Raw genomic sequence first — 21493 nt, 5'->3', positions numbered from 1 at the left:
ATAGATTAGAAGACCCAAATTAAATGGAATGTATTGGTCAAATATTTTAGGAGGTGAAAGTTATGTTCTCATTAGACAGGCTTTAAAAGCCTTAAAACCTTATTTTTAGGCACATTTCTAGGTCGTATGGTACAAAATGATTAAGAACCCAAGACCACCAAAATCCTTGAGTTATCTATAAATTATATGTAGATCAAGGATTAGTTCAACCCTTGTTAAGGAATTTTTAAAGTTATTCAGGATTTTCTTCAATAGGAGGGCTAATTACTCGTTGCAAGCATTTTTGTGCAATTTTATATGATTCTTGGAACTCGATTAGGGTTTGAATACAAAATGCGGTTATAGGTCTTGAAAGGGATCCTAATTCCTTCCTATATGATCATTATTTCATTTGGAGTATTTTTTGAGATGTTAGGTGGATTGTGGAATTGGTGTGAAGAAAGCAAGAAGGGGCTAAACAAGCCTAGGAATTAATGGAAGAGTTGAACATTGTTCTACCTAATTAGTGTTCACTAGTTGAAAGGAAAAGGAACTTATAAATAGTAACCTAAGGAGATTAGGGTAGCTAGAAACCCTATTATGTCAAGAGAAAGACCTAACAAGATCCTAGAAATAAGTTGGTATAGGAGTAAGACTAGTTGGTACACCACTACTCAATGAGGGCTTATTATCTAAGTATAGAAATTATTGGTTGCAATGCAAAAAATCATTATTCAGACATCACAATTTCTTATTATTCCACCATAGAACTTTTATCTAACTCAATTAATTATCATGGATCATAATTCGCCATTAATATGGCATTATAACATCATTACATAAAATTAGTATATCACATCTCATGCTTAAATGCAACATCTAACTTACTTTATAAATTTTCAAATTAATCTCCTAGTTGACTTGCAAAAACTATCTTCAAAAAATGTATGGAACAATATGGGAGGCTTAATATCTAAAACATATGTCATCCCTACAATGGTTAGTAATTGAACTAGTAAAACAATTCAACTCCTTGGGCCGAATTGTCTGATTAGCAAAAGAAATCTTTAATAGTTGAGACATTTTAAGTAATATGAACATGATTTGTTTGCTCAAATTTCCCTACCATAATTTAATAATAAAATGAGAGGTGATTCCTTGGTGGAAATAATTATCAGATTGCTTACACATAGAGAGTCTAAATCCTATAGATTTATATTAGGTTTTATAGAAGCATAACTTAGATCAAAGATGTCTAGTAACTAAAGGCTTCTCTACAATAATTTATTGACATAGTATACTCTTATGTTGGTAACCAAGAAGATGGGCATAAGAGGAAAATTTCTACTAGGAGGCTTTTATATAAGTAGATATGATGGAAGAGCATCTTGGGTTGCATTGCTATCCTGCATGTTAATCGAGTTACCTACTACCAATTTGCAATGTCCTACATTGTCAAGTTTTCTATGTTTGTTGAGTTCATATAGTTGCTGTTGAGTTATCTTGTGGTTATTGAGGTCATTTTATTATTGAGCATTGTTGAGTTCCTTTGGTTGCTGAGTTCTATCAAGTTTCCTTTGGTTGATGAGTATTATTGAGTGTGCTGAGTTACAACATTTGTTGGATTCTTCATTTTCCTAGTTGTCTATGTGTGGTTTCTTGTAGAAGCTAACCTTTGCATTTAGTTTAGTGATAGGTATCTTCTATGAGCCAACTTCTATCTTATCATAGCATTTAATATGAGAGTTTATTTTGGTTGCATTACAATAGGCCAACTTGTGGTTGTACATGTATTTAAAGAATTCTTTGGTAGAGTCTTGGGAGAGAGAGGGGACTAAGAAGATAAAAGTAGGAGAAGGAAGATGAAATTTGAAGTTTGATCATTGAAGGTTGAAATTCAATTGAAATATTAGCCATAACTTATAAGGCCTTACAATTGGGATGGTATTTTTTATTTTGATGAATATATGAAGGCACTTATTCCTCTATCTCCTGAGTTGTTGTGATTTGGTGTTTGTTTTATGCTATGTTTACTCTTGTAGGTGGTTTGGATAGCTAGGTGTCACTTTGGCTCTAGTTGTCTCATCACTTCCTATTTTAGGTGGTATTAGAGAAGAGGTTCATCCTTGTGGAAATTGAATCATGTACAACCCTAAGTGAATTTGGGTTGTTGGGTAGTAGATCTACGGATTTGACCTATAACTGCAATGGGTTACAATTTTGTAAGAACCTAATTATAAAAATGTTTTGATGTAGAGGAAATTCTAAAAATGTGAGATAGATTACAACCAAATTAGATGCTTTAGACATAGCCCAAAGAAGAGGAGTGCATCTTGATGATGTGAGTGATGATGAAGTAGCAACACCTAAATCTAATCCAGAACTTGAAGAAGATCAAGATGATGCAAGGTTGTTGAGAGTGTTGTTTAGGGAAAGTTCAAAGCATGTTTTTGAAGTTTTTCCTTATGACGGAAAATTCGATGCCAATATTGTGTTGGATTCGATCTCTAAAATGGAGAAGTTCTTTGAGTATGAAAGCACTCTTGATAATAGGATCCTAAAGATTGTAGTTATAAGGTTTAAAGGACATGCCTCACTATGGTGGGAGTATTTGCAAATTGATAGAAAAAGGAGAGGAAAGGAAAATATTAGGACTTGGCCAAAAATGGTGAACAAGGTAAAGAAGAAGTTTTCCTATTGATTACCAAGTTAGTTTGTTGAGAAATATGCAAAATTTGAGGCAAAGAGACATGACTATGAAGGAGTATACTAAGGAATTCTATAGGGGTAAATGTACAAATTTGTCTCACCTTTTAGGCTGACTTATTAGAATAACTAAATTTGAGTATTTCTATCTAAAAATCAATTTTGTCTAAACATATGATCTAGATAAATTCATTTGAGCTAAGTTATATATGGTCTCACACTTCTCCAATTGGAAATGTCTATTAAATGCATGTTTAATGCTAGTTTGTATCCAATTACTAAAGACATATAGTTATTTTAGAAAAGTGGCATTTCGATAACTCTTACTATTTTTTATAAAAAAATTTTTAATAACATATAAGCACTATTTTATAGAACTTAGAGTCAAGAATATTCTCATATAGAGTTTATAGTATTTTAATTAGATATAATATACTATAATTAAAAACTTCTACAGGCAAGTATTTTAACACTCAAAAAGATGTCAAATCTGAGAAAGAAAAAATATTAAATCATATTTTTTTAAAAAAGAATTATATGCATTCTAGAGGAGAGAGTCCTCTTTTAGAATGTATAATTTTTCTTCTGGGTAGAATAGATTTGTTTTAAAAAATATGGTAAGAGATGAAAACTATTGATTTTAGGTGAATTGAAATTTGAATCATTATAAAAGAGAAAATATAGGTCTAAAGCTAATTTTGATTTTTTATTATTCTAGGTATATAGGGTATCTATAAAATTATTTGAGATCAAAGGGAAATAAGTTTATTTCCATCTAGTTTTGTGATGGGAACTAGACTCCTAATTTTCAACATTTTTTAATAACTAAAAAATTATCTATAAAAATTAGAAAAATATATCAATTCTTATTCCAAATAAGTATTAAAATTGTAATCTTAAACCCCATTCATTTCTACACATTTCATTATTTTACTTCATTTTCAAATTCAAAATAATAATACCAATTTTATGTCATTGAAGTTGAAAAATTATAATTTTGTTAACCTTTTCCTTTACAAAAGGGTGACACAGGTTTGTGCTTTAACCTATAGATTAGACATTAGATCTAGACATGTAGATGATGATGTTGATAAAATTTCAAGGTATACAAATGGATTGAGATCTAGAATTCAAGATGAGATATTTTTTTCTAAAATTGGAAAGTGTGGAGGAAGCATATCAATATGACTTGAAAGCTAAGGAGATCTTGACAAAGAAGCATGAACAAAGACAAAGAGGTAGAGGTGGTAGATTCCAGAGAAGTAGAGGTAGATCTTAAGGAGAAGGTGGTAGATCTAACAGTTGTGTGCAAGATAAGGGAAAATATAAATCAGAGAATGATATTAAAGGCAAGACCAAGTGGAAAGGTGGTGATTCTTACTGTGGAGGTACTAGATCTCATTGAGGAAGAGCTAATTCTTATTCTAGAGGTAGATTTTGTGGTCATTGTTTCAGATGTGGTGAAGAGGGACATAGATCTTTTGAATGTAGATCCTTTGAAAGTGGGCAAGGTAACATAAATGTTGTGATCAAAGGAGACACCTAGGGTTCACCAAGTGCACCTAAGGTTGGAGAAAATCTGATGGTGCAAAGAATATTATGTAATAAGGGAAGTTATGAGGAACCTATCCTAAGGAAAAGTATTTTCAGGACTAGATGTGAGATGGCTAGAAAATGTTGTAAGGTGATCATTGATAGTGGAAGTTCAAAAAATTTGGCATTACAAGAATTGGTTACAAATTTATAGTTGTAGAGGTTGGATCACCCTAAACCTTATCACATTTCATGGATCAAAGATGACCATAAAATATTGGTAAGTGAACAATGTATTGTGAAATTCAAGATTGGATATTATTTTGATGAAGTTCTATGTGATATAATGGCTATCAATTATTGTCATATTCTATTAGGTAGACCATGGCAATATGATAGATATGTTATACATGATGGAAGATTGAATCAATATACTCTTTGGATGAATGAGAAGAAGAAAATATTGCTACCTTTGATTGAAAGTCTAGATGAGGTTAAATGTACTCCTATGAGAATTAGCATGGTTAATGGAAAACAAATCGAAAAGGAAATGAAGAAGAATCAAATAATTTTTTTATAATCCCTAGGAGACTAAGTTATACCAATAGCAACTAAGAATCAGAAAACAATGTTGACTGAGTACTAATTAGTAGTGACCAAGTAGTAAAAGCCAGCGGTAACTGAGTGACAATAGAAACTAGTAGTATTAAGTGAGTGCCAATGGAAATTACAAAATTGTTGAATGAGTATAAGGATATTGTTGCAAAGGATATACTTGATGGTTTACAACCAAATAGAAGTATAAGTCATTGTATGGATTTGATTCGTAGAGCTAGTTTTCCAAACAAAGAACCATATAGATTGACACCTACTAAGAAAGAAGAACTTAATAGGAAAGTGCATGAGATATTGGAGAAAGATTTGATCAGAGAAAGTTTGAGTCCATCTATGTACTTTTCGTTTTAGCACCTAAGAAGACTGAAGAATGGAGAATGTGTGTCAATTATAGAGCTATTAACAAAATCAAAGTGAAATATAGGTTTCCTATGTGGAGGATGGATGACATAATGGATTGTTTGAGTGGATCAATATATTTTACCAAGATTGATTTGAAGAGTGACTGTCATTAGATTAGAATCAGAGAAGGTGATGAATAAAAGATTTTTTTTAAGATGAAAGATAGTTTGTATGAATTGTTGGTAATGCCTTTTGGTTTGACCAATGCACCTAGTACTTTCATGAGGTTGATGAATGAAGTTCTAAAAAGATTCTTGGGTAATTTTTTGATTGTTTATTTGGATGATATTATGATATTTACTAAGACTAAGGAGGAAAATCTTGAGCATGTTAGACAAGTATTGCAGAGATTGAAAGAAAAAAAGTTTATTATTAATCTGAAGAAGTGTTGTTTTATGCAAGAGGAGAATGTATATATGGGATTTGTGATTTAGTTGATGATTTGAAGAAGGATCTTGAGAAGGTTAAAGAAATTTTGGAGTGGTCTACACTTGAGAATGTGGGTGAGGTAAGATCATTTCATGGTTTGGCTAGCTTTTATAGGAAGTTTATAAGAAATTTCAGTTCTATTTGTAATGCTATAACTAAGACAACGAGAGGAGACAAGAAATAATTCAAGTACACACATGGAGTTGATAAGAGTTTTGAGACTCTGAAACAAAAGTTCAAATGTTGAGTTACCTATATTAGCATTGTCTAATTTCAATAAGGTATTCCAAGTTGAATGTGATGAAAGTGATAGTGCAATAGGAGTTGTATTGAGTCAAAAAGGTAAACCTGTTTCTTTCTTCGGTGAGAAGTTGAATGATGCTAAAAGTTGTATGATACTGATCCTAACTTTTCTAAGATGTGGAGAGAGTGAAAAGCACCTAGTTTGAAAAAATAGCCAAGTAAGCTTGATTAGTATTTTATTCATGAAGATATGTTTTTAAAGGATATTCAATTGTGTATTCTTAAGAGTTCTATGAGATTGAATTTGATTAAGGAAAAGAATAGTGGTCGATTGGCTGGACATTTTGGAATTGATAAGACACTGAGCTTGTTGAAAGAGAAGTATCATTGGCCTTAAATGTATAAGGATATTTAGAAATTTATAAAGAGTTGTGGAGATTGTCAAGTTGCAAAAGGACTAAGTTAGAATACTAATTTGTATACACCCTTTTTTTTTTTTTGAGAAACCTTGGAGTGACATTAGTATGGCTTTTTTTCTTGGATTGCCTAAGATAGTGAAGGGGTATGATTCTAAATTTGTTGTTGTGGATAAATTTTCTAAGATGACTCATTTTATACCATGTAACAAGACATCATATGCTATGCATATTATTAAACTTTTCTTTAAAGAAATTATTTAGATTGCATGAATTACCCAAAAAAAAAAAATTCTAACTGAGATGATAAGTTTGTTGGTTATTTTTGGAAGACTTTATGTAAAAAGATGGGTACCGAGTTGAAGAATAGTTCTACTTTTCATCCACAAACATATGGACAAACATAGATTCTGAATTGAAGCTTGGGTAATTTGTTGAGATGCTTAATTAGGAATGAGTCACATAATTGGGAAGTGGTATTAGCACAAGCTGAGTTTGCATACAATAATTCTATGAATAGGAGTACAAGGAAGACACCTTTGAGATTATTACTGAAATGCAACCTAGAGGTGTATCAAATTTAAGGGATGTTACTGGTGAAGAAAAGAGAAGTGATGCGAGAGAAGTGTTTTATGATTTCATGGAGTCTTTGCATAAGGAAGTGAAACTAAAGTTGGAACAAAGTAATCAAAATTACAAGGAGAATGATGATAAGTATAGAAGACATCATGTTTTTGAAGTTGGTGATGATGTGATGGTTCGTTTGAAGGAAGGAAGATTTCCTATTGGAGCATATATTAAGTTGAAGATGAAGAAGTGTTTACCTTGTAAGATCTTGAAGAAATTTGATAGTAGTAATGCTTATGAAGTTGAATTACCCGATGGCATGGATATATCTTGTATATTCAATGTTATTGATTTGTATATATATATCATGAGTCAAATGATGAAGTTATTGTATCAGATAATTAACCTAAGAAGAAAATTGAAGAGGTTGAATAGATACTGGATTAGAAGGTTGGTAAGAGTGCAAGAGGAAATGATTACAATGATAATTTGGTAAAATAGAAGAACAAACCAATGGAAGATGCTACATGGATTTCGCAATCTAAGTTAGATTATATTTAGGTTGTGACATCTCAATGATTCAAGAGAATCATTTCTTTCAACCCTGGTTATCTGATGCAAGAGCATCATAGGCTACATGGCTATCCTCCATTTTTACTAAGTTACTTAGTTACTATCGAGTTACAATATCTTGCATTTCCAAGTTTTCTATGTTTTTCAAGTTCATAGTTTCTACCAAGTTATCCTATGCTTGCCAAATTCCTTTGGTTTCCAAGTGTTGTTGAGCTCCCTTGGTTGCTAAGTGTTGCCAAGTTCCTTTTGTTGATGAGTGTTTCCAAGTTCCTTTGGTTGCCAAGTGCTACCGAGTTTCCTTTGGTTGCCAAGTATTATTGAGTTCACCAAGTTGCAACATTTGTTGGATTCTTCATCATCAAGTTGTCTATGTGTAGTTTCCTATAGAAGTTGACCTTTGCATTTAATTTCATGATAGGTATTTTCTATGAGCTAACTTGTGTCTTATCCTAGCATTTAATATGAGATTTTATTTTGGTTGTATTAGAATAAGTCTTTGGTAGAGCCTTAGGAGAGAGAGAGAGAGAGAGAGAGAGAGAGAGAGAGAGAGAGAGAGAAGGGGGGGGGGGAGTAAGAAGAGAGGAGTAGGAGAAGCAAACTGAAATGCAAAGATTGATCACTAAAGTTTGAAATTGAATTATAATGCTGGTCGTAACCCAAAAGGCCTTACAACTAGGCATGTATTTGATATTTTGATGAATATATGAAGGCATTTATTCCTCTATTTCCCGAGTTGCTATGATTTAGTGTTTTTTTTCTGCCATGTTTACTCTTGTAGGCATTTTGGACAGCTAGGTATGCCTTTAGCCCTGGCTATCTCATCCTTTGTGCATAAAGGTAATATTATCTTATGTTCAAGATGAGAAATTGAAACACTTATTTTGCACATTATTGTTGATGATATTTCTATAAAGTAATATCGGAAATTGTGCTTCAAAATCAAAAAATTATTTAAGATATGGCCCACCCCTACAATAACCTAATCATTAGATTGAGCAATTAAATATTTCTTGTACATATCAAAGTAGCTAGATACTATGCTAAAAAGATAGCCACATTGAGATATGCATCCTTCACAATGTAATTTGAATATAATATTTTACAAATATTTAGTTGAAATTTTTTAAGTCTTAGGTCCAATAATATGGTTCTTATGAACAAACAACTATATTACTTAGAAATCACATTGACCTACTAGTGGTGATAAAAAATAAACAAGAAAAAATAATTGAAATTATTATAAACTATGATGAACTAATGCCTTTGGCTTCTTTACAACTATCAACCCAAGCCAGAAAATATTATTTTCGTGAATTTGTTTTTGTAAAACATAAACAATAAAGCTACAATTCTTGTATAAATTGTAAATATAACTAACAAAATCAATAAGAAAAATGATATAAAACTTAATTTTGAAGTCTTATTATACACTCTTCGATATAATATTGCAAACATTCTTTAGTTTCATCATCATCATTAAATACAACATTAGTTAAAAAAGACATTATTTTAATCAATAAAAATAAATAAAAATGAAAAAAGAAAATTGATATATAAAATTAAGAAACCCGTTAAGAATTAATACAGCACAAGAAAAATGAAAACTATATAGAAATATCACAAAATAGTAAACTAAATCCAAGCCTACTTTAAACCTTATAAAAAAAGCCCTGCAAATAGAAAGTCTCCATGACAAATATTTTAACATTTAAACAAATTGCATGGCACAAAACTATATCATCAGTGCACTCAAGTTAATTAATGAAAGACCAATTTTTACAGTTATGTCTATTATATTTGACACAACATTTGTCCATGGGTATCACAATTTTTAAATTAAAACAAAAATTACCAGGCCTTAAACTTTAGTTCCCATATTTTAAATATTATGGATAACATGGACCCAAACTATCTATGAAGATCATTCATACTAAGAGTTGAAATAAATTTTCATTGTATAGATGGTTTGCAAAAGAGTGAGTACTAACAATATGCCATGGTTTTGAGCAGTGCCTTCTCCTGAGCTCGGTAATCCACACGCTCAGTCGGCTGTTGTATTGTTGGTTGATCATGTTCAAAATTGGCTGAAAATCATCCTTGCCAGTGATTTCAAAGCATAAATCATTGAATATTTGAGCTACTTCTTCATCTGTTCCCAAATAATTCTCGATGATACCCGCTCTCTGAAACAACTCTACATCCTCTTTCGAGTCGATTAAGCTATCCATTATAAACATGTTGAATGAAATTACTTGTTCAATTGTAGATTTTTCGTGCCTTTGACACTCTTCAAAAGCCACCAGGTTTCTAAGGAATATTTCTGTGTAATCCTCAACCATGATTTTGTGAGAAATATAAATCAAAATATCACAATCAACCTTAAACCTAAAAGTTTGCTTGGCACAAACTATTGCAGAGTGCCAGTTTTGCTCAGCACATGAAGGTGCCAAGTGGCAATTTTCTCAACACATGAAGGTGCCAAGTGATAGGCAGTAGGTGCTAAGTTAGCTTAGCATAAGAAGAAGCCAGCTCAACACACAAAGGGCTGCTCAGCAACAATCGATGCCGAGTGAGCTCGGCTCAAACTTGAAAAATTATAACTTAGAGAAATTTCAACATGAATGTTTTCACCATTAAAATCAGAGGGCCAAAGCTTGAAGCTTCTAAAAAAAATTCTCAAATGCAATGAATAGAAAAAGAACAATGTATTCAAGTATGCCTACTTGATTTCTATTCAACTTTGATTAAATCATTACAAAATCTGAGAGCATTCAGCTTCAACCAGAAAAACCTAAAGTAACCCTAAAACTTGAACAACATCAATATGTCAATGTTGGAATATTTAATGCAGCGTTGACATTTTCCCCTAGAGCCAAATGCTCACCTACCCCCCTGACATCCAGAACAGACAGAAAAACTAATACGGGTAGGTGAGGTTTTCAAATTCTAAAAAGAGGGGGAAACTAGAATGTGATAAAAGGAATGTTTTATTCATTCATTCAAGAGAGTTTTTGTAGATCAAGAAAATCAGAGAGAAGTTGCAGAGTTGAGAAGAGAAGGAAGAAGGAAAGAAGTTTGTGCCTGCAGTTGCACATGCTTTCCCTGTTCACTCTGTAAGTTTGTCATTGTTAGATTCATCCTATTGAAGCAATGATTTCTCTAGGCACCATTGTATGCAGCCATTAGAGTTGCAGGTTTAAAGTTTTTGAAGCATAATCAGTTTAGGGTTATTTTAGGGTTTTTTGGTTGAAGCCGAATGCTCCCAGATTATGTAATAGTTTAAATCTTAGTTGAATAGAAAAGAAAGCATGCATACTTGAATCTATTGTTCTTCCTCTTCTATTCATTGTATTTGAGAAACTTGGTTGAAAGGTTAAAGCTCAACTCTCTGGTTTTAATCATGAAAGCATTTACGTTAGATTTTTTCTAAGTTATAAATCTTATTTGTTGGAGCCGACCTTACTCGGCATCCATTGTCTTCTTTGAGTGTTGAGCTAACTCGACACCTATCCTTTGTGTGTCGAGCCCACTTGGCACCATTAAGTGCCGAGGAACCTGCCACTCGGCAACATCAAGTGCCGACCAAAACTGGCACTTGACACCTTCATGTGCCGAGCAAAGTTTTTTGAGTTAGGGTTGTGAGTATTAAATTTTTAATTTGAAGCCCCACATCCAAACTGAGTTAGGGCACATTTTTTTGCTTGGGATATTTGTGGGAGTTTGTAATTAATGGGTTCAATGATGTAATAGACCCAACTTAGTATGCTGCCCTCACAAATGCATAGAAGACTCATTTGAAAGAGTCAAGGAGAAAAGATGCAAATGTATTAAGTCTTATAGAAGCAGCAATGAGAGAGAAATTTTTTCCAAAGATTGTAGCAGCAAATTATGCAATTTAGGAAGCATGGGATATCCTTGAGATGAAATTCAAGGGGACTAATAAAGTCTGTATTGTAAAGCTACATAATATAAGGAGAGAATTTGAGAACCTTCAAATGAAGGAAAATGAATCAGTTGCAGACTTCAATTCAAGGACCTCCAATGTGATTAACCAATTGAAGTCAAATGGAGAAGACTATCAAGAGCAAAGGATAGTGGAGAAGATATTGAGGAGTTTACCTCATAAATATGACCGTTTGGTCATGACAATAGAAGAGCTAGAAGACCTCACTATTTTGACAATGAATGAGTTGATGGGTTCTCTTCAAACCCATGAGAGGATCAATAGATCTGCATCTTCTACTTCCCAAGAGCAAGCATTCAAGGCTCATTCAAATCGAAGAGGAAGGGGGAGAGGAAGAAATAGCTCAAGCAGAAACTCTAGAGGTAGAGGCCGAGAAAATGGAGGAAAAAGAAATGTTACAGCAGAAAGCTCAGGAAGAGCAGATAGAGCAAGTAGCTCACAAAATACTTCAAGAGGAGGTAAGAAAAATTAAAACTCAAATAAGAGTAATGTAGAATGCTACTACTGTAATAAATATGGGTATTATGCAAATGAATGCTGGAAGAAGTAGAATGATCAGTCAGGACAAGAAAATGTGGCTGATGTGAACATGGGAAGTGGACCCAATGTTGTTGCTTTCATCATGTGTAGTGTTGGTGAAGAAGGAAGCCCTGAGGTTTGGTACCTCGATAGTGGATGTAGCAAACACATGAGTGGAAATGAAACCTTGTTTTCATTCATTGACAAGAGTTTCAAATCTGAAATTAAAATGGGTAACAATGGAACCCTACCAGTTGTAGGCAAAGGATCTATTATGGTCTGCACCAAGAAAGGTGAGAAAAGGGAAATACAAAATGTGTATTTCGCCCCAAGTATGAAGCACAATTTGATGAGCATTGATCAACTCATTCAAAATGGATATAAAGTGATGATGGAGAATGACTTGTGTGTCATTCATGAAAAGGATGGGAGGAAGAATTTACATAGCAGTTTAAATGACAAGAATAGAATGTTTCTCTTGAAGATAGAGACATGTTTCTCATCTCAAGTTTGTGTTGCACCTCACACACAATTAGCTCTAAGGAGTGTGATTGAAGACCCCTCACAGCTATAGCACCTCAGGTATGGCCATCTAGGCTATGCTGGCTTAAATTTATTGTCAAATAAAAGAATGGTAGAAGGTTTGCCATGTATAGGAAATTCATGTGACAAGTGTGAGGCTTGTATTTTGGGTAAGCAACATAGGCTTCCCTTTAATTTTGGAAATTTTAGGAGGGCTAGATATCCATTAGAGTTAGTGCATACTGACCTTGTCGGTCCTATGCAAGTTACTTTCATTGGGGGGAGTACATATTTTATGACATTCATTGATGATTTCAGTTTTAGGACATGGGTGTATTTCTTAAAGAATAAATATGAAGCATTTGATAAATTTGTAAAATTTAAAGCCCAGGTTGAAAGAGAATGTGGACACTATATCAAGGTCCTAAGATCAGATAGGGGAGAGGAGTATACCTCCAATTCTTTTGTAAACTTTTGCAGGAAACATGGCATTAAGAAAGAGCTCACAACCAGCTATACACCACAGCACAATGGAGTGGTTGAAACAAAGAACAGGACCATTGTTGAAATGACAAGGAGTATGATGAAAAAGAAAGGTCTCCCAAATGAATTTTAGGGAGAGGCTATGGCAACAACAGTTTACCTAATTATTAGGTGTCCTACAAAGGTAGTCTGTGATAGAATTCCAATGGAAGCATGGTCATGAAGAAGATGGACAGTTGAACACTTAATGATGTTTGGATGTGTTGCATATGCACATGTGCCTAAAGAGAAAAAGTAGAAATTAGATGAAAAAGGTGTGAAGTGCATCTTCACAAGGTTCAACTTAGAATCAAAAGCATATAGATTGTATGACCCATTGAACAACAAGATGACTCTTTCAAGAGATGTGAAATTTCTTGAAACTCAGTCTTAGTATGGTTAAATTGATGAGTTACCAAAAACTTCTAGTAAAGTGCCAATTATGAGTGAAGAAGATGTTGATGAATAGCAAGAAGAAGGACCAAATAGAAGAAAAGGAAAGCAGGTTCAGTCATTGCTGAGATCCTCTAGGCATGACCGAGTGTTAGTGTCGAGTAACAGTGAAGATAGAGCTGGTCAGCAAAGCAGCAGTAGTGAAGATTTTGATCCCACACTCTCCTTCCTATTACAAAGAAAGACCAAGAGTCTTAGGGAGATATACCAAGATGAAAGGTATGAATATTATGATGAGAGTGTTAATTTTGCATTATTTTCTCATAGTAATCCAGTATATTTTGAGGAAGCTATTAAGGAGAAGAAATGGTGTAATGCTATGGATGAGGAAATAGATGTCATAGAAATGAATGAGACATGTGAGCTAATTGAATTTCCTCCAAAGAAGCAAGTTATTGGAGTGAAATGGGTGTATAAGACCAAATGCAATGCTGAAGGCAAGATTGATAGGCATAAGGCAAGGCTAGTAGTCAAGGGCTACAAACAGCAGTATGGAAGAGATTATGATGAGACATATGCCCCGGTTGCAAGAATGGAAACCGTGCATGCTGTCATAGCAATTGTAGCTCAGCACAAATGGAAGGTATATCAAATAGATGTCAAGTCCACCTTCCTAAGTGGTGTATTGAAAGAAGAAGTGTATGTGGAGCAGCCACCTGGTGATGAAGTTGCAAGTAAAGAGAACAAAGTATATAGGTTGAAGAGAGCTCTTTATGGGCTCAAGCAAGCTCCATGGGCATGGTACAATAGGATTGACTCATATTTGATGAGCAATGGCTTTAGCAAAAGAAATGGTGAGCCCACTCTTTACATCTAGGCAGTAGATGGTAATGTATTGATTATTGTCTTGTATGTAGATGATTTAATTTTTACTAGTAATGATAAGGCTATAATTGGTGAGTTCAAAGAGGCCATAAAAAGTGAATTTGAAATGATAGACTTAGGTCGCTTGAAATACTTTCTAGGCATAGAAGTAAAACAAATGCATGATGGCATCTTCATCTCTCAAGAAAAGTATGCAGGGAAGATCTTGAAGAGATTTAAAATACAGAATAGTAAGGTAGCCCCCACACTAAGATCAATAGGTCTAAAGTTGAGCAAAGAAGACTCTAGCAAGAGAGTGGATCCAACACTATACAAGAGTATGGTTGGAAGTTTAATGTATTTGACTGCAACTCGGCCAGACCTAATGCATACAGTAAGTCTGATTTTCAAATTTATGGAAACACCAAAAGATTCTCATTGGCAAGTGGGAAAGAGGATCCTAAGGTATGTGAAAGATACCAAGGGATTTGAGATTTTATATACTGCAAATGATGATTTCAAGTTGGTTGGTTACACTGATAGTGATTGGGCTGAAAGTTTGGATGATAGGAAGAGCACTTCTGGATACATGTTTCATATGGGATTCGGTGCAATTTCATGGGCATCCAAGAAGCAACCTATTGTTTCTCAATCTACAACAGAGGCTAAATACATTGCAACAAATGTAGCAGCATGTCAAGCAATTTGGCTAAGGAGGATCTTGAAAGATTTGAATGAAAGGAAAGAGGATGGAACCATAATTTATTGTGACAACATATCATCAATTGCATTGTCCAAGAATCCAGTCTTCCATGGGAGAAGCAAGCATATTGAGATCAGGTATCACTTCATCAGAGAGATGGTGGAGAATGGGAATATCAAGATGGATTTTTGCAAGTTTGAGCAGCAGCTAGCAGACATTTTCACAAAGCCATTAGGCATTGGATATTTTGTACACCTAAGAGAGTGTCTTGGTGTAGTTAATTTGGATCAGCTGTGATCCTTGTTTGTTTGGCTCGGGACAAAGGGGGAGTGTTGGAATATTTAATGGAACATTGACGTTTGCCCATAGAGCCAAATGCTCACCTACCCCCCTGACGTCCAGAACAGATAGAAAAATTAATATAGGTAGGTGAGGTTTTCAAATTCTGAAAAGAAGGGGAAACTGGAATGTGACAAAAGTAATATTTTATTCATTCATTCAAGAGAGTTTTTGCAAATCAAGCAGATTAGAGAGAAGTTGCAGAGCTGAGCAGAGAAGGAAGAAGGAAAGAAGTTTGTGCCTGTAGTTGCATGTGCTTTCCCTATTCACTCTATAAGTTTGTCATTGTTAGATTCATCTTGTTGAAGCAGTGATTGCTTTAGGCACCATTATATGCAGCTATTAGAGTTGCAGGTTTAAAGTTTTTGAAGCATAATCAGTTTAGGGTTATTTTAGGGTTTTCTGGTTGAAGCCGAATGCTCTCAGATTCTATAATAGTTTAAATCTTAGTTGAATAGAAAAGCAAGCAGGCATACTTGAATCTATTGTTCTTCCTCTTCTATTCATTGTATTTGAGAAACTTAGTTGAAAGGTTAAAGCTCGGCTCTCTAGTTTTAATTGTGAAAGCATTCGCATTAGATTTTTTCTAAGTTATAAATCTTATTTGTTGGAGCCGACCTTACTCGGCATCCATTGTCTTCTTTGAGTGCCGAGCTAACTCAACACCTAGCCTTTGTGCGTCAAGCTCTTCTTGTGCCGAGCCCACTCAACACCTATTGCCTGTCACTCGGCACCATCAAGTGACAAGCAACATGCCACTCGGCACCATCAAGTGCCGACCAAAACTGGCACTCGACACCTTCATGTGCCGAGAAAATATTTAAGTGTCGAGCAAAGTTTTTTGAGTTAGGGTTGTGAGTATTAAATTTTTAATTGATATTTCTCATAGTCAAAACCTTAAACTTGCAGTTCTAGTGGCTGCATATAAAGGTGCCTAGAGCAATCACTGCTTCAACATGACAAATCCAACAATAACGAATTTACAAAATGAATAGAGGAAAAAACACGTGCAACCTGAAACACGACACAAAGTTCCTTTTGTCTTCTGCACCAATGGATCTGTAGATCGCTTACTTTCTTCTCTCTGCAACATTTCTCTGATCTGCTGAACACACTGAATGAATCTATCATTCTATTTTGTCTTCTAACTTAAAACTTTTTTCCCTCTGTTTTCTGATTTCAAAAACTCACCTACCGCATTCATTGTTAATGACTGTTGTGCAGATCGTCAAGGATGGTAGGTGGACGTTTGGCTCTAGAGGTAAACGGCCTTTTGCATTTAACATTTCAACAGATTTTAGGAAGAAAAAGTTTACTGTTTCGGAAATATCTGTATTTAAAATTGAATTTTTCTTAGGCGCTAAGCTGCAATTTAATTCCAGCCTTCTTTAATTTATATGCTGAAGGTATCTTATTTGTTGGATAAGAATGGTGAGACAATCCCAACCTTACCCCTCTAAAACAAGCAACAACATTTGGAGTAGCGAAGCAATTAGAAGTGCCGCAGCGAGTATTACATTCCCAACAATTATTATTAGGGCAATATGCTGAAGGTATCTTATTTGTTGGATAAGAATGGTGAGACAATCCCAACCTTACCCCTCGAAAACAAGCAACAACATTTGGATTAGCGAAGCAATTAGAAGTGCCGCAGCGAGTATTACATTCCCAACAATTATTATTAGGGCGCCGTGTACAATCAGGCACAGAATTTCACAAGAAATCTGCTATCACCCGTCTTGACAAATCCAATAGATGCAATGGACGACTTTCAATATGTTTCTTAATCTCCTTTTCTCCCCGTGTGATGTTAATCCAGAACGGATAACGACTGAAATATACGTCGTTTCAGCCAGACAAAAGTTTGGAAAAGAAATCCCGCACTAGTGCATTGTCTCTCAACTCCAGTTTCAAGATCATTTGCAAAACACAGAAAGGAATCTGATTTTCCAGCTTCAAAATGTCAAGCATAATCTCTCGTCTTTTGATGTTATCACCTCTCTGGAAGTGGAAAATAAGGCTGGAATTTAATAAGTCCATTCGGAGAAACTCAAGAATAAAGCATGCATCTATGATCATCATCCAAACAAGAGTATCATCATCCCATTCGCTTGCTGAGTCTTCATAGCAATCTGTAATATCTTCAATCCGCTCCTTGACCACTTTCTCCACCTCATCCATGAACATTTGAAGCCTTTGCAAGGTTTTATTGAGGGCTTGGAGCTTGTATTTGTCCATTGCAGTCAGCTGCTGGTCTTTCTTGTGCTGGTAAGGTCCAAGAAACACAACCAGAGGGTCATAAGCACCTCGTTTGGTTTTCTTGATGGATTCAGGCACCCGATATATGGACACATCAGGTGACGTTTTTAGCTTTTTGTTGTCTGAGCTTAGATCCTTATACGCACTCTTGGCTTCTTTAATCCATGTTTCAGGTTCATTGTTCCGCTGCAAGAGAGATTTCCCTTCTCCGCCTCGGACTGTACAGTTTATCTTGTCTTGATCATGATTTATTTTACCCCTACCAACTAGATGGATATCAATACCACCTAGTTCAATATCAATTTTAACAATTTCTGTATCGTTAGCTGAGGTCATAGGATAGATCCTTCATATCAAAGATGGAATCAGCTTCACCTACACATCAGAAAACGATGTGAAATACATTTACACGGATTGAAAAGAAGTAACGATAATAACAGATAAGTTGGGCAATAGGTACAATGTGCTTTTCTTATTATGAAGGTTTTAGGTTTGAATGTATTTAGGATTAAATAATTAATCTTAACAGGTATAGCATATTGTTTTAAAGATACATATATTGTTTTAAAATATAATATCAAATAAAATTTCAAAAAAGTATGGTTATCTTTTTATGTGTACAAGGTCTCAATTTCATTTGACTGTGGGGCAACTCATCTTGACTTTGTTAAGATATTCACTCCAAGAAGTTGTGGAATGCAATTAATCTTTCCTTCCCATTCCTTCCTTTCTAATTATATTTTATTCACGATCCTCCACAAATATATTGATAAAGACAAATCTACTTTTAAATATCTAGGGGCTCAAATTCTAAAACTAGACAATGAATTCACTATTTTCCAACAACACTTTGAGTTCAAAATATTTCGTTAGGGAGGTTGTTCTTCTCTAAAGTATTGGGTGCCCTAGTCTTTCAAAAATTGTGTTTATAAAAGGAGAATGTGTGTATTGAGGTTTGTGATATTAGATTCAGTACCATTATTAAGATTTGACTATGATTAAGTGGTGGGATGCAACTAGGACATTCCTTCCCTTCAACAATACATGAAACACACTTCAAATAATATTGCAAATATGATTTAAAATTAGTTTAAAAAGAGTATAAGGATATCAAACTCAAGCTTAAAACTAGAAGAATTACTATTCAAATTTTAAACACATACACAAAATAATGAACTAGATCTATTGTTTTCTCAACTTCAAATTTCAATCAGATACAAATCTGATCGTAAATTTAGAAAATGAATTTATAATACAATAAATGATCTTCCTCTTATATTCTTGCTTCTAGAAAAAAAATGGTGCAACAATTTTAATATTTCTGATTGAACCTTGAAGAATTTTACAGTACAGCTAGGTGACCCTATTAAATTCACAACACACATTTCCAATCTAATATAAGTTAGACATTTACACCTACAACAATAGTGAACTACAATAGCAATGACCTTTTCAAATAATCTTTCTCTTTTCTTCTATTTCAAAGCTACAATTACAATAATAAATAAATAATGAAATAGGAATTCCTCAATTATATACAATCCATTGCATTCCACATGGGAACCCAAAAATGGTGCACAATTATTCCTTATCTTTATTTGAATTTTACTTTAGAATATTAATTAAGAGTTATTCCTAAAATTATGATTACATGCTTAAAAAACTATCCATGTATGACTACTTACACTCCCTCTTGAACCTAAATCTTTGAAATTCATCAAATCTTTGTTAAGCACACACTTTTGAGGAGATTCTTTGCCATACAACGAAACTTCAAGAATTCAAACTAGATAGAATTTTGGATCTATTTGATGTGAAACTCTAGTTCATAGTTTCCTGACATCCACCGTGGAGACTTTGTAATCATTTGTATGTATAGTGAAACTATATTAAATTATATCTAAAAACTATAGGTCTATAAGAACTCATGCCATAATACTTTTAGAAACTTTTTGGCCTACCATGTACCAAAATTTTACCAAAGAAGAAAAAACAACAAAACATCAAATGTAAAATTCATAGATTGATGAGAATTATTATTGACCATGGATTCTCTTGGAGAACAAAACCATGATTAAAAGTAAACCTCTCCTAAGATTATAAAAAATAAAAAAATTGATATCTTATACCTAGCTTGCATCTATGACTACTTTTTCCTCAAAAAAATATGTCATTCATTTCTTTTTGCAATCTCATAGTGTTATCCCCCTTTTATCATTCACCCAATTTGCTCCTTGAAAATATTCAAAGCATGAAATTTAATCTCTAGAAAATGTAATCTACAAAGTTATAATAAAAAACTAAATTAGTGTCTTCTCCAAATAAATAAATTTCTTACAATATTTTCTTTTTCATACTTTACTTTACCTTCTTGTAGCCAAACTCCTTCATTGAATCTATTTAAGTAACTTCTAAAATTTATATATTTTTTGCAATTTGATTTTCTTCATTCAAAATGAGTTAGTACAAAAAATAGGAAATTGAATTTTCTTATTTACTAATTGCAGATAAAGATCACTAATGAATGTGCTATCATTTATACTATTCTAAATCAAAAAATCATCAATAACTTTTCTTTTACCTTCACATGAGGCCTCTCAGATTCAATTTATCAATGTTTTCTACTACTTTAATAATTTTCTCTAGCCTCTCACTTTCATTCTCATCAAATGAACAAGTAAAATTTGATTTTACCTCTCCTATTCCTACAACCTTTTCCCCACCTATAATCAACTCTTTTCATTCTCTATTGACCGTATCAATATGTTGTAAACATATGCTAGTGTTTTATTTGATGTACAAGTTTGTTGTGAAGAGGTTGTTGGATTATATGCTTAGATGTTCCTATGTTCTTGAGTAGTTATGTGAAGTGAGTATTTGATGGTATTTATAATTATCTAGGGTTATTTGATGTTTGTTTAGAGGAATTCATTTCATTCCTTTGCATTGGGCAAGGAGGGATTGAAGTTATACATACATACATACACACACACACACACACACACACACATATATATATATATATTATGAGTATTGTAGATGATGTGGTTGGTCATTGAAGTTTCCTTATATTCTAGTGGTGTCTCATGCTTTGTGTAGAGAATTATCTACATGCAAAGCCACATTGATACTTCTACCAGTCATAGTTTGGAGGATATGGCTAGAGTATTTATTCAATATCTAGATTCACTTTTTAATTGTTGTTTTTATGTCCAAGAGTATCTATGATGTCCTAAATCTCTAAAATATTTCCTCACTATTTGGAAATTAAATACTATGTAGTGATATGAATATCAGGATTTAACTGTGTGATTTTTGAGTCAAACTCGATGACCCATATTTCATGAGTAGTGATTCAACATGAATCCATCTCTCATGAGAATAAATGGAACACTTAGCACTCATTGGATCTAGGTGATGCTCACAGGGGTGAAGCACCGGGACTTCCCGGGAGGTCACCCATCCCAGTACTATTCCAGCCTGAGCGCGCTTAACTACAGAGTTTCCTCCATAGTTAAACCCAAAGCTTGCAACCCCATTTGCAAAACCTTCACCAAGTGTTGTGCCTTATGAACCATTCATTAGAAAGCCCCTTAAGCTCATCAATTGATAAGTAGGAGATAATTTCCACAGCTAGTCAAATTGTGATATGAATATCAGGATTTAACTGTGTGATTTTTGAGTCAAACTCGATGACCCATATTTCATGAGTAGTGATTCAACATGAATCCATCTCTCATGAGAATAAATGGAACACTTAGCACTCATTGGATCTAGGTGATGCTCACAGGGGTGAAGCACCGGGACTTCCCGGGAGGTCACCCATCCCAGTACTATTCCAGCCTGAGCGCGCTTAACTACAGAGTTTCCTCCATAGTTAAACCCAAAGCTTGCAACCCCATTTGCAAAACCTTCACCAAGTGTTGTGCCTTATGAACCATTCAT

At 33.9% G+C, this 21493-nt stretch overlaps 1 pseudogene; it reads right to left on the bottom strand.

Annotated features, from left to right (window-relative positions):
- Positions 1-9388: 9388 nt before the first annotated feature.
- LOC149533275 (UPF0481 protein At3g47200-like) lies at positions 9389-17884 on the bottom strand (annotated as a pseudogene).
- Between the last annotated feature and the right edge of the window lie 3609 nt (positions 17885-21493).

The sequence above is a fragment of the Cupressus sempervirens genome, chromosome 10 (assembly GCF_028749045.1).
Source record: "Cupressus sempervirens isolate cs-2001-9-10 chromosome 10, ASM2874904v1, whole genome shotgun sequence".
NCBI classification, from domain to species: domain Eukaryota; kingdom Viridiplantae; phylum Streptophyta; class Pinopsida; order Cupressales; family Cupressaceae; genus Cupressus; species Cupressus sempervirens.
The sequence above is the reverse complement of the archived record's forward strand: the minus strand, read 5'-3'. Positions and strand labels throughout refer to the sequence as shown.